The sequence below is a fragment of the Lytechinus variegatus genome, chromosome 1, assembly GCF_018143015.1.
Source record: "Lytechinus variegatus isolate NC3 chromosome 1, Lvar_3.0, whole genome shotgun sequence".
Lineage (NCBI taxonomy): Eukaryota > Metazoa > Echinodermata > Echinoidea > Temnopleuroida > Toxopneustidae > Lytechinus > Lytechinus variegatus.
The window spans coordinates 63,347,713-63,359,547 of NC_054740.1; the positions used below are offsets into that span (position 1 = coordinate 63,347,713).

The 11,835-nt window shown below is 36.3% G+C and overlaps 1 protein-coding gene across 2 annotated transcripts in view; it reads right to left on the bottom strand.

Annotated features, from left to right (window-relative positions):
• Positions 1-8,301, bottom strand: part of LOC121419399 (transmembrane and coiled-coil domains protein 2-like) — an 87,403-nt gene extending 79,102 nt beyond the window's left edge. For both annotated transcript variants that reach the window (XM_041613878.1, XM_041613863.1), the window contains exon 1: positions 7,821-8,301. The gene's annotated coding sequence lies outside the window, so the exon portion shown is untranslated. The remainder of the gene's footprint in view (positions 1-7,820) is intronic.
• Positions 8,302-11,835: the final 3,534 nt, after the last annotated feature.

Genomic DNA, 11,835 nt, shown 5'->3' on the forward strand with positions numbered 1-11,835 from the left:
CAGAGAAATTCTAAACTGGAATTTTTTTTTATACATACTGCTTGGTTAGTTGTCTTTCACATAAGACAGAATTAACAAATGAATCTGATGCTGGTGAAGAGTTATGCTTGATTAAAGTTGACATGCATTCAGATAGTGTACGTCCGACCCCAACACTGATCTTCTAATACAGTCAAGCAAAATACTCCTCATATCTGTTACAAATGAGTCAGAGGGGTTAAACTGTTTCCATTTTGATATCGACATTTTTAGACCACATCAATAACAAAACAACACAACTATTCACATGATGCAGGATATTTTTAATGTTAAACTTCAAGGAAAATGTATCCTTTTTAATGGTTTGCAAGAGACCTGACAAAGAATTTATTCAACATTAAAAAACTTATCCTGTTACAAACTTTGTTTAAACAAGGTGGGTTTTGAAACATGAGTCTTCCCTGATGTTGCAATCAATAGTATGCATTATGACCTTTGACCCCTAGATGACCTTTGATCTTTCCATCTTCAAGAACATACATGGTTTTTTCCACTGATCATTTTGTTCCAAGTTTGAGCAAAATTAATGCAGAAATAAATAATTTGACATTTTTAGCCCTAGATGACCTTTGACCTCTCCATCCTCTTTAACAAATATGTGCATGTAGTACTACCCACTGATAATTTGTTCCAGGTTTAAAAACAATTGATGCACAAAAAACCCGTACCTTTAGCAAAAGTTTAACCCCCTGACTCATTTGTAATATGCCGAGCAATTTGATTGACTGTAAGAAAATCGGTATGGGGGTTGGATGTACACTGTCTGAATGCATGTCAACTATAATCAAGCATAACTCTTCACCAGCATCAGATTAATTTGTTAATTCTGTCTTATGTGAAAGACAACTAACCAAACAATCATAACCACTTATCATTTGTTACAAGTTTGAACAATATTGATGCTCACAAAAAAAAGAAATTTGATTTACACAAAAACTGTAAAAAAATGACTGAATAGCCTCTTAACTTTTGACCCCTAGATGACCTTTGACCTCATCAACACGAACATGGTATGAACCAAAGATCATTCGTACCAAGTGTGAACACGGTTGATACAGAAATAAAGTAATGAGAACAAGTCAAAATTAAATGAATGAATAACAATTCACATTTTCATAACTTACTTACACCCCTTTTGGCAAAAGTGGAATGGTCTTGACACCCATGTATCATCATAGCAAATGGGCAGATCTATTTCCCATAGAGGGGTGAGTGTTGTATCTGAGATTGAGGGGAATGGGCAATTTCTTCTTTTATATGGAACTTCTTTGTTTAATGAATTTGTCATGTATTTGTATCTTTTTTACTTCGATTTTCTTTTTTAATTTCCTTCAGATTCAGACTATTATTTAATCATAATTACCCCTAAATTGAGTGATAATTTGAGATGAAGGAAGACAATTTCCATTGAATAAGTACACAAAACACAAATAAATAATTTCTTCAAGATGATATCATATGAAAATCTACATATTGTCAAAAATGTGTGGTACTTTTTGTGAAATTGGTCTCAAAACTTGTGCAAGACTTCAAAGAAAAAATGATAAAACTACACAGCAATATCACCTAGATGTTAAAGTATTATCATGCAAAATGTTAAAGATGGAAGGTGATTTTTGCCCCCAGTATTTGTTGGGTAAAAAACGCAAAAAGTTCATTGTTAAACTAGGTTGAAATTGAAATTTGTATACAATATTGAAAGATTGATATGAGTAAAAGATATTATGATATTTAAACTTTGCAAAAAAACATCTAAGCAGTGCAAGATAACTTCATAAAAGAAGTAGCAAAGGGGTCGGACGTACAGGGGGTCGGACGTACAAAAAAGTTGTACGTCCGACCCCCATTTAACTTGAAATCCAGGACTAGTGGTGAGCTGCCTTCTGGTGTATATATTAAACAAACCAAACTTGCTTTGCATCTGACTTTGGGGAAATTTGTCTGCTTTTGTTTTGCTTGTAAGAAAAAAAATGTATGTGAAAAGGGGTCGGACGTACATTTGAAAGTACCTGCTTTTATTATATTTGATTTGAAAAATATAAGAAAAGTATAAAAAACCTAACTTGTTTTTTAGAAACCTCACATAATAACAACTTGGACAACATCCAACTTTAATCATTTCAAAGCTTATATAACGTTTAAAATTTGTTGCAAACTTTACCTTTTAAAATAAGTAAAATTGTATTTTGTTGCTATGGTGACTTCAATGCCTTGCCAAAATGAAACAATACATTGTTTGAAATTATTTCTTTCAGATTCATACATTTCAGTGTCTTAGCTTTCAAGTGATACCTAATTTGTTCTGTTTGTATGATTTTGAAATTTTGACCAAAAGGTTTACTATTTTATGGAACAGCCCATGCACGTGTAGGCCACATACAGATGTGGCCTTCAGGTGAAGATTGAAAATATGACATACCAATAGGGCATATCAAATTCATTCTGCAAGCATACATGTATCATGAAAAACTACACATGTAGGGTCACGCATCTTGAACTAATCCCACAGAAAGGTGGTGGTGGTACGCTTTTTCGAGGGTAGAGGATGGGGCGGGGGGAGGTCTCATTTTAAAGCTTGCGGTTAGTATAAAATTCGAACTTTCTTTACAATTCGCTTCAATTGATGAGTGATAAAGAAAACCCTTAAATTATGACGCCATTTTTTGCCATCAATTTGTGATACTTTTGCTCAATAATAGGAAAACAAATGCAGCACGTCTGACAGTCTCACCTGCATTGCGCCATTCAATATAGCAGCAGTGCTGACTAGTACTATCAAATAATTATTCACAAAAAAACACCACTCATATAATGATACAATACTACGTTAATTGACCCTAAATGGCATTTGACCTTGATCATGTGACCTAAGACTTGTCAGTGATACTTGATTACCCCTTTGTCCACGATTCATAATCATATCCATAAACTTTGAAAGTTATAACAGCAATTTAATAATTACCTCCAACATGGCCAAAGTTCATTGACCTTAATGACCTTTGATATTGGTCATGTGACTTGAAACTCAGACAGGATGTTCAGTAATGTTTGATTACTTTTATGGCCAAGTTTCAGAAACTAGGTCCATATACTTTTAAAGTTATGGTGACATTTCAAAAACTTAATCTTAGGTCCCAACATGGTCTCAGTTCATTGACCCTAAATGACCTTTAACCTTGGTCATGTGACCTGAAACTCAGGCAGAATGTTCAGTAATACTTGATTAAGCTTATGTCCAAGTTTCATGAACTAGGTCAATATACTAAGTTATGCTGTCACTTTTTAAACTTTGGTTTAATAAGATTTGATGTTGACGCCACCGCCGTCGGAAAAGGGGCCCCTATGCAGGAGACAAAAAAAAAGGGAAGTTGAGGAGTGGTGAAAGTGCTACACATTACACTCTATGTGATTACTGTATTGCTAGTATTGAACATGCTGTGGTTCTCAAGGGGCGAGGAAAAAACGTCCCCTTAAAGAAAAAAAAGGAGAAAAGGAGAAGAAAAAAAAAGAGTGAAGGGTGAAGGAGAAGTGCACAGCTTTATTGCTTTCCTTCTTGTTTTATGTCAAAAGTATAAGAACCTATAAAACGAGACATTCATCTGTCTCAACATTTTTGTATATAATTTTGCTTCCGCGCTCTCCGTAGGAAAAATATTCAAATATCGAATTCTCCATGAACATAATTCTTCCTTTTCAGGACTAGTGAAGGAAGATATTCAATTTCTCTCAACCTTGTTCTTTTTGTTTGCATATAAAGTTTACCCAGCTGCATACATTCCTCAGATGCTGTAGTGTAGGGAGCTTGCTCACAAGTAGGGCTGCTGCACTGTTAGGAGCTTGCACACTATTCTTTTTTTTTTTGCTTAATCCTTCTCTTTTCTGCTACACTGCACAAAGCTGACACAAAATGAGGTTGCTGCGATGTTAGGTAATAGTTCACAGTAATTTTAGGACCCCCCCAAACAAAAAAAAGCAAAAAAAAAATTACATGTAAATCATTTTCTGTTGCTTGGCGAGAGGGACAGGTAGTCAGATTATCGAACAGAAAATGGGGTGTGTTGGTGTCACGAGCATTGAGAGTAGGATGCCCTGGGCAGATCTTATTTTGAAGGACAAGTCCACCCCCAAGAAAAAGTTGATTTGAATAAAGAGGAAAATCCAAGGAGCATAACACTGAAAATTTCATCAAAATCAGATGTAAAATAAGAAAGTTCAGCATTTTTAATTTTCGCTTATTTTCACATAATAGTCATGTACACATCCTGGTCAGTATGCAAATGAGGGAACTGATGACATCACTCACTCACTTTTTCTTTTGTTTTATTAGTCGAAATATGAAATTTTCCCCTCATTGTCCTGTTTATTTCTCCCTGAACATGTGGATTTACCATTGTTTAACACTACATGTATATGGTTCAGTCAAGTTGGTACTTATTGTCAAATCTGTAAAAAATTAAATATTGTATAATTCATACAATAAAACACTTGAAAAGAAATAGTGAGTGAGGGACATCATTGATTCTCTCATTTCCATGTGACCTAACTTGTGCATATATTTTTTTTTAAATGAAGAAACTTTAAAACATCACAACTTTCTTATTTTATATCCGATTTTGATGAAATTTTCAGCATTCTCTGTTGATTCATAATATAAACATTTTCTGAGGTGGACTTGACCTTTTGACCTTGGTTGGGGAAGTTTATTTTCTCCTTCTGTATGTGAGATGTTGCTGAGGTGTGTTTAGTGTCGAGACCGATGTTAGCAAATGCTTTTCACCACTAGCATTTTGGGTGTATCTCACTCGGATAAATATACATGTAGATAAGATAACACCATATTCAGGGGATCTGTGAGTGCCAGTGTGATTGCTCCAGTCATTTAAAACTTTTCTGTAGCTTCTTGGCAATCAAACAATCACTACTAAGGACATTTGTGGGGGGAGGGGAATGGGAAGTTTGTTTCATCCCAACTCATTTTCATTGGTCTTTCTTTTGCCATTTTTGTGACTTTGGATTCTGAAACCAATAGATGTGATGGGCTATAGCCTCTCTGTAATTGAAGTAATCTCTTAATTATTGATGTGTGTTTTGTAAACATTATCGGAGCTGGCCTGTGTAAAGATATTGTTCATATTGACTGGTGAAAATTGCGCAGTGCCTTTATAAAGTTTGATGGAACCCAGTCTACATATTTTTCATGGACCTAGCCATGGAGGATTATCTATTGACTATTTATTGTTACTGGGGGTGCTGTGACAATGCTCAGCATCCGCAGTAACATTAGATTAATCCTCCGTGGACAGGGCCCTGATCTTTTTGAGCGAAAAGAAAAGTGATAGTTGACCAAGTTCAACATTTTTTAAGGAAATATACATGTACTATAGACATGGCTAGGACATTTCACTCATTCACTGATGCAAAGTGTGGAATTTACTTCCAGTGTGTAGATCTAGGAATAACGCATTCCGGAGTTGTTTAGCGAGTATGCAGTGCACGAGAGGTTTCTTCTGAGCATGTGCACTCCACACTCGCCTTCGGCTCGTGTGGAGTGTGCATGCGAAGAAGAAACCTCGAGTGCACTGCATATCGCTGAAAAACAACGGGTAAATGCGTTATTCCTTTTATAAGATGGCTAAGTAATTTCGAACGCAATTTTAAGCACCTTATATGAGAAAGAAATAATGAAATAAATCTAAATCAAATACCAAAAATTTTGAAATTGCACTTACCGTGGGTTAAACAATTTGGGTGCGCGAAATTCGCACGGGCGTGCAGGGATAGACACTTTTCGCGAATGATCACATGGTACGCTTTGACCAATCAGCAAGCAGCAAATTATTTACCATCTTGTAGATCTAGACTTTTAAACTTGTGGATGAGGAGCCAGATTTTGCATCTAAATACTGATCATTTTTCAAGGTTTATTTACTTTGAATATTTGTATATATTTAATGTTGGGCCACCAATAAAATATGATGGCTTTGGTGGTCAAAAATATTTAATGTGGAACCTTGTTTAAAGAATTATTATTTGTTGAATAAGTTTTCCTTAAATTGTTCTACAAAACGGCACCTCATAACGTAGCTCTAGATCATAACGAAGCAAGTCAAGGGTCAACCTGTCAAGCCACTTGTTCGCTGCAACCACCCTGCCTATAAGGTATCTACATGCAGATCTATGGTAAGCCAATGCAGTATACAACACACACTGAAAAAATCTCTAAAATATCACTTTTGTCACCAAAGTACTGATTTCCATATAGTAGTGATTTATTTTTCATTAAATACTAACTTGGGAATCATTTTTTTTTCATTCACAAGAGCACTCAAAATCTTAATATTTTGAGCATTTTTTGTGTGTTTCCATTACAACTCAGTTTCCATTACTACTATAACTTGGCTCTTATGTAATTTGAAGTCTTTTATTTAATAAATTGAAAAATGACAATTTTCTTCAAATTTTACTTTCCACCAATAGAGGGTGCACATGCTCGTATCGGCACGATTCTAGTAAACTTAAGGTCAAAGTAAATGTCACCTTATGAATCACTCCAATACATTATTTCGTCGCCTTCCCACAGAATGGCTGTTAACGTATGTTGGCGCCAAAAAAAAAAACGAATTTTGCATTATTATTCAACCAGCCCAGGGTGTTACATATGCACTTGCCCGAGGCCAATTATAAATTAGAGTCGGGGCAAGTGTTTTGAAGTGAAGACCAAAACTACTTTCCCCAATCGGGCAAGCAAAATTCTCAAAGAATGACCAAAAATATGATCGATATGATATTGACCCTGATTTTGGTCATGGCAGGCAAGATAAAATCACTTTGGAAAAAGAAATGCAATAACAAGGTAGATCAGTTCATGTCAAGAGAGAAAAAGGTAAATGGTTTATAAAGCTGCAAACCTTTCTTTTGAGGAGAAACTTTTTTTTCAAAGATTTGGGGGGGGAAGTGAAATAGTGAAATAAGATTTTTGGGCAAGTATATTCTAACTAGTTAAAAATGTTCTTGCCCAACTGGGCAAGTGCTTCCTAAAAGTCATGTAACACCCTGTTTAACAAATAAAAAAAACTTGAAACTTGATTATAAGTAATTATCATCAAGTTTCAAATTTTATTATTTGTTTAAATAATAATTTTTATCTATAAATTGTTTATAAAAACAGAATTTTCTAACAGCGCTTATCGAAGCTGCATCATAACGAAGCAGTTCAAGGGTCAAGCCCATATGTGCGATGTTTATGACTGGATCGAGGGATCTACACAAGATTGGTCTGATAAGAAACCTCTAATTTTCACATTTATTCTGTTTTTGCACCTTCATAAGCATTAAGGCCTATGATTATGAAGGTGTATACTATAGATAAGTAAAATTATCAAACAAATTTACATGATTTCTAAGTTAAAACATTATGGATTTTCTAGGGAAAATCCATCTTTGGTGACAAGACTCGCTTATAAGTTATATGTCTAGACTATAGATGGAATATAGATGGAAAGGGTATCAAGGCTTTGTGATGAATAACTATGTGTAAAAATATAAAAAAATATCATAACAAAGTTCTCAAGGCTACACACACCCACTCATTCAATGAACAAGATTAAGCAAATAAAATAACTGTAAGAAATAAATATTAAATAGTAATAATTCATTGATAAGTGATCAGGTATATTCCAAGAGCCCCCAAAAAAAATTTTTTTTTTTTTTCCCTACCAGCCCCAAACGGGCCGAAGTTTAACAAAAATAAATCAAACACTCATTTTAAAATAAAAACTTACAACAATAAACAGGCGCAGACCAAGGCAAAGTCTGAGTATTAATTAGGCTAATAATATAGCCCGGGGACGTCGCCACTTCTGTTCGGGCTGACTCAGTAAGCCAGTATCAATCAGCTGAGTAAGTACCGTTTGTGGATGGGGATAGGCTACATGTAGGCAACAACATTGAACATGCAAGACTGTATACACTGCCCAGCCGCAGGCACACTCCGCTGCGCCTGGACCAGCTCGCCTCAGCCTCGCTCACGGCTCAGCTGTGTCTGACGAGAGTCTGTAAGTGTAAAGTTACGTGGAGCCTAATTACTTCAGCCTTCAAGCGCAGGCTCAGCTCATCTCATTCTCACTAATCAGTGCAGTATCAGTGGTCACTTGTTCTCAGATCAGGATACATTTTTAAAAATCAAAACAATCACAAACAATGTCATCAAATGATCCGGCTCTTGCTCAGTCCCCAATTCCATGGCGCAGCCCACTTTGCGCTAACCACCGAACGTAGAGGGCAGCAATACACGACGGACAACGGCCAAGGAAAAACTACTGTATGTATTTTTATTGGGACTAGTCGACTTGATGAGAAAACTCAAAATTTGAAGACTTAGAGCTCGTCAAAAATCGGGAAAAAATGCTGTTTCGGAGCTTGAGTAGGATGCTTATGACTGCATTTACTAAAGAGACATTTTTGGTTTACTGTTTCACTATCTTTGCATTGACGCCAAATGGCGACAATGCCTTGTTCTTGCTTTCTATTCCCCCTATTAAGAGTGCAAAATAAAAAGGTGGTAGACTCGGTGAGGAAGCCGAAGCGATCGACCGAGCCGGGGTGGGGGGGCTGAGATGACTGATCTCTCCCCTAGAGATCAGTGGCTGAGATGGGGGGCAAGACCCTCTTCCAGGGCAAAAGAGATTTGCAATTTTTGAAATCAAATATATGAATTTTGAAGCACTTTGCAATTCTGAATTTTAATGTGAAAGAATAACCATGATGATAATCTAAGTTTATCTAACCCAGTAACCCCGTCCACTAGCGTACCTATGGGGGGCAAGGGGACAGACTGCCCCCCCCCTGACGAGTCACAACCCATGCAGGGAACCTATCCCTGCCCCCTCCCCCCTGACGAGAAGTTGAAGACCTTTTTCTTTCTTTTTTTTTTGCTTGTCAATTTTTTTTTACTGTAAAATTATATCTAGGACCCTTTTTTTGGGGGGAGGGGCTTGTCAATATTGTTTGCTGGCACGAAATCCTTTATTTGTGGTTGAAAACCTTTTTTGGGGGTAACATTTTTTGCGGACGATTTTGCCCCCCCCCCCCTGTGGAAAATCCTAAGTACGCCACTGACCCCGTCCCAATTTTTTTGGTAGAACTTTTACAGTTATTTCTTCGCTCATCCTTTTGAATACAAAATAACAGTAACTCATAAGCCCCAATTAAATAGCTGAGTGAGAAGCACGTGCTAAAAATTTGGGAATTTTGTGTATTTGTCCAAAGAATTAAATGTGATCATGAAAAAGATGCACATGTAACTAAATAATTAATGAGCGCGAAGTGTGAGCTGATAGGCCTATTGTTGATATACTAGCCTGATCCAAACATGGATCTGTTGAGAACTGTTTGCAGTTACATGGCGATATTTTCAACAACAAAATAATTGGAGCGCGAAGCGCGAACACTCAATTGTGCAATGCATTTTTGCAAAACTGCATGTTTTTAGCATGAATTGTAATTATGAACAGGATAGGTATGTGAAGCCCGAATAGAAAAGACTCTAATATTCTGATCTGAAAAGGGAAATTTTAAGGAAAAGGAAATTATATGCATGAAAAGGATATTATCTCATTTAATAGTGTATAGCTTGCCTAATATCTAATACTATGAATAGCATGCATGGAATTTAACAACAGCGTGTGCAAAGCGCGAGCTGAAATATTTGATAACCTGTCATGCAAATGGGAATTATCCAGGATATTTGAATTCACGTATCCAAATGCAAGAGCGAAGCGCGAGTTGATATTAGGTTTTGACAATCAGACCTGAAAAGGGCTATTTTGAAAACGTAATGGAATACACGAAGACAATAAGTACTTCAAGTGGTGCAAGCGCGTGCAGTGCGACCATACACGAGACATTCTACAAAGCACCTACTTGAAATCGATTCGTAAATCAAACACAATAATGAGAGTTCGATATCTGAGCTGCTTACATATGTTTTGTTGGCCTATTGGCTCCAAAGACTAGAAATTTTAGCTCCATTTCAGCCTATGATTATGAGCAAGATATGTATTTCACATTGGCGGCGGAAGCCAGAAATTTTAGGAGGGGACAACCAAAATTATTTTGACGAGCAAAAAAAAAAAAAAAAGGTCATCAACAACAAATCTAGGGGGATGACACGTCCCCTCTGCCCCCCCCCCCCCGCTTCCGCCGCCTATGCGAGTGCCGAGAGTGAGCTAAAATTTCTTTATATTCTGACCTGAAAGCTTTATATTCTAAGCATTAAAATCTTTTTTTTTTTGGCATATCCGAAATCATGGAAAAACATATCATTTTGCCCCTTCCCCCTGCCCCCAGGATCGACGCCTCTGCATGGTAAGTGAATTTTTTACCCGCCCTCTGCATTTTAATGCTTCCGCCGCCAATGCTAATCTGGGGCACATAACAAAAAAGCTGAGCAATGACCCACCTGGTCCCCGTAGCACAACAAAAGTTAACAGACAATTCCCCCCTCCCCCACACACACAGATTTGAAAAAATAGATAAAAATCAAAGAAGCATATAACACTGAAAATTTCATCAAATCAGATGTAAAATGGGAAAGTTATGACATTTCAAAGTTTTGCTAAATTTCACAAAACAATTATAAGCGCATCCTGGTCTGTATGCAAATGAGGGGGCTGATGACGTCACCCATGCTGTATTTTTGTATTCTTTTAAATGAAATATGTGAATTTTCTCCTCATTGGAGGGTGAAATGAGTTTACTTCCTCCATGAACATGGGGAATGACAATTGTTCTAACATTTATGGTTCAGTAAAACTGGTCCTTATGGTCAAATCTATAAAAATTGAAATATTGTATAATTCAAACAATAAAAAACAAAAGAAAATAGTGAGTGAGGGACATCATCGACTCTCTCATTTGCGTGTTGCTGGGTTGTGCATACAGTGCGTCCCAGAATAAACGAAACCGAGATTTAGCGATCATTTATCATAACTTAATCATAAATAGAATAGACAAATGACCTACTAATTTAAAGCTTAGAATCTCCTCTTTCATCTGATATTACTTAGGTTATTTCTTATTCACGCATGAGTGAGCAAAAACAATTTGAAGAAAGGATACCAAAAACTCATTTGGCGGGGGTTATCTGGGTTTCAAAAAGAAAACCACATTTCTGAAAAGTTCAATATCTGCTCTTTGATTTGGTACCAAAATTACAAAAAATGGTCAAGAAATAAAAAAGTTCTGTTCATTTGAAATAAGGCTTGTATTTCCATAATTTCATGAGATAAACATGTTTTCACCGGTATCCCACAGAAGCTTTCGCATGGTGAACAAAAGATTTAATGCATGGCTGATCGTCAACAAAACGGAGTGTCGAGAGAGTTTGAAAGCCATCCTGGAGAACCTCTTCATTTTATGAAATTATTGAAATTCAAGCCTTATTTCAAATGACCAGAACTTTGTTATTTCGTGACCATTTTCTGTAATTTAGGTATCAAATTAAAGAGGAGATATTGAACTTTTCAGAAATGTGGTTTTCTATTTGAAACCCAGATACCCCCCGCCAAATGAGTTTTTGATATCCTTTCTTCAAATTGCATTTGCTCACTCATGCGTGAATAAGAAATAATCTAAGTAATATCAGATGAAAGAGGAGATTCTAAGCTTTAAATTGGTAGGTCATTTGTCTATTTTCTTTATGATTAAGTAATGATAAATGATCGCTAAATCTCGGTTTCGTTTTTTCTGGGACGCACTGTATAACTGTTTTGTGAAAAATAAGCGAAACTTTAAAAT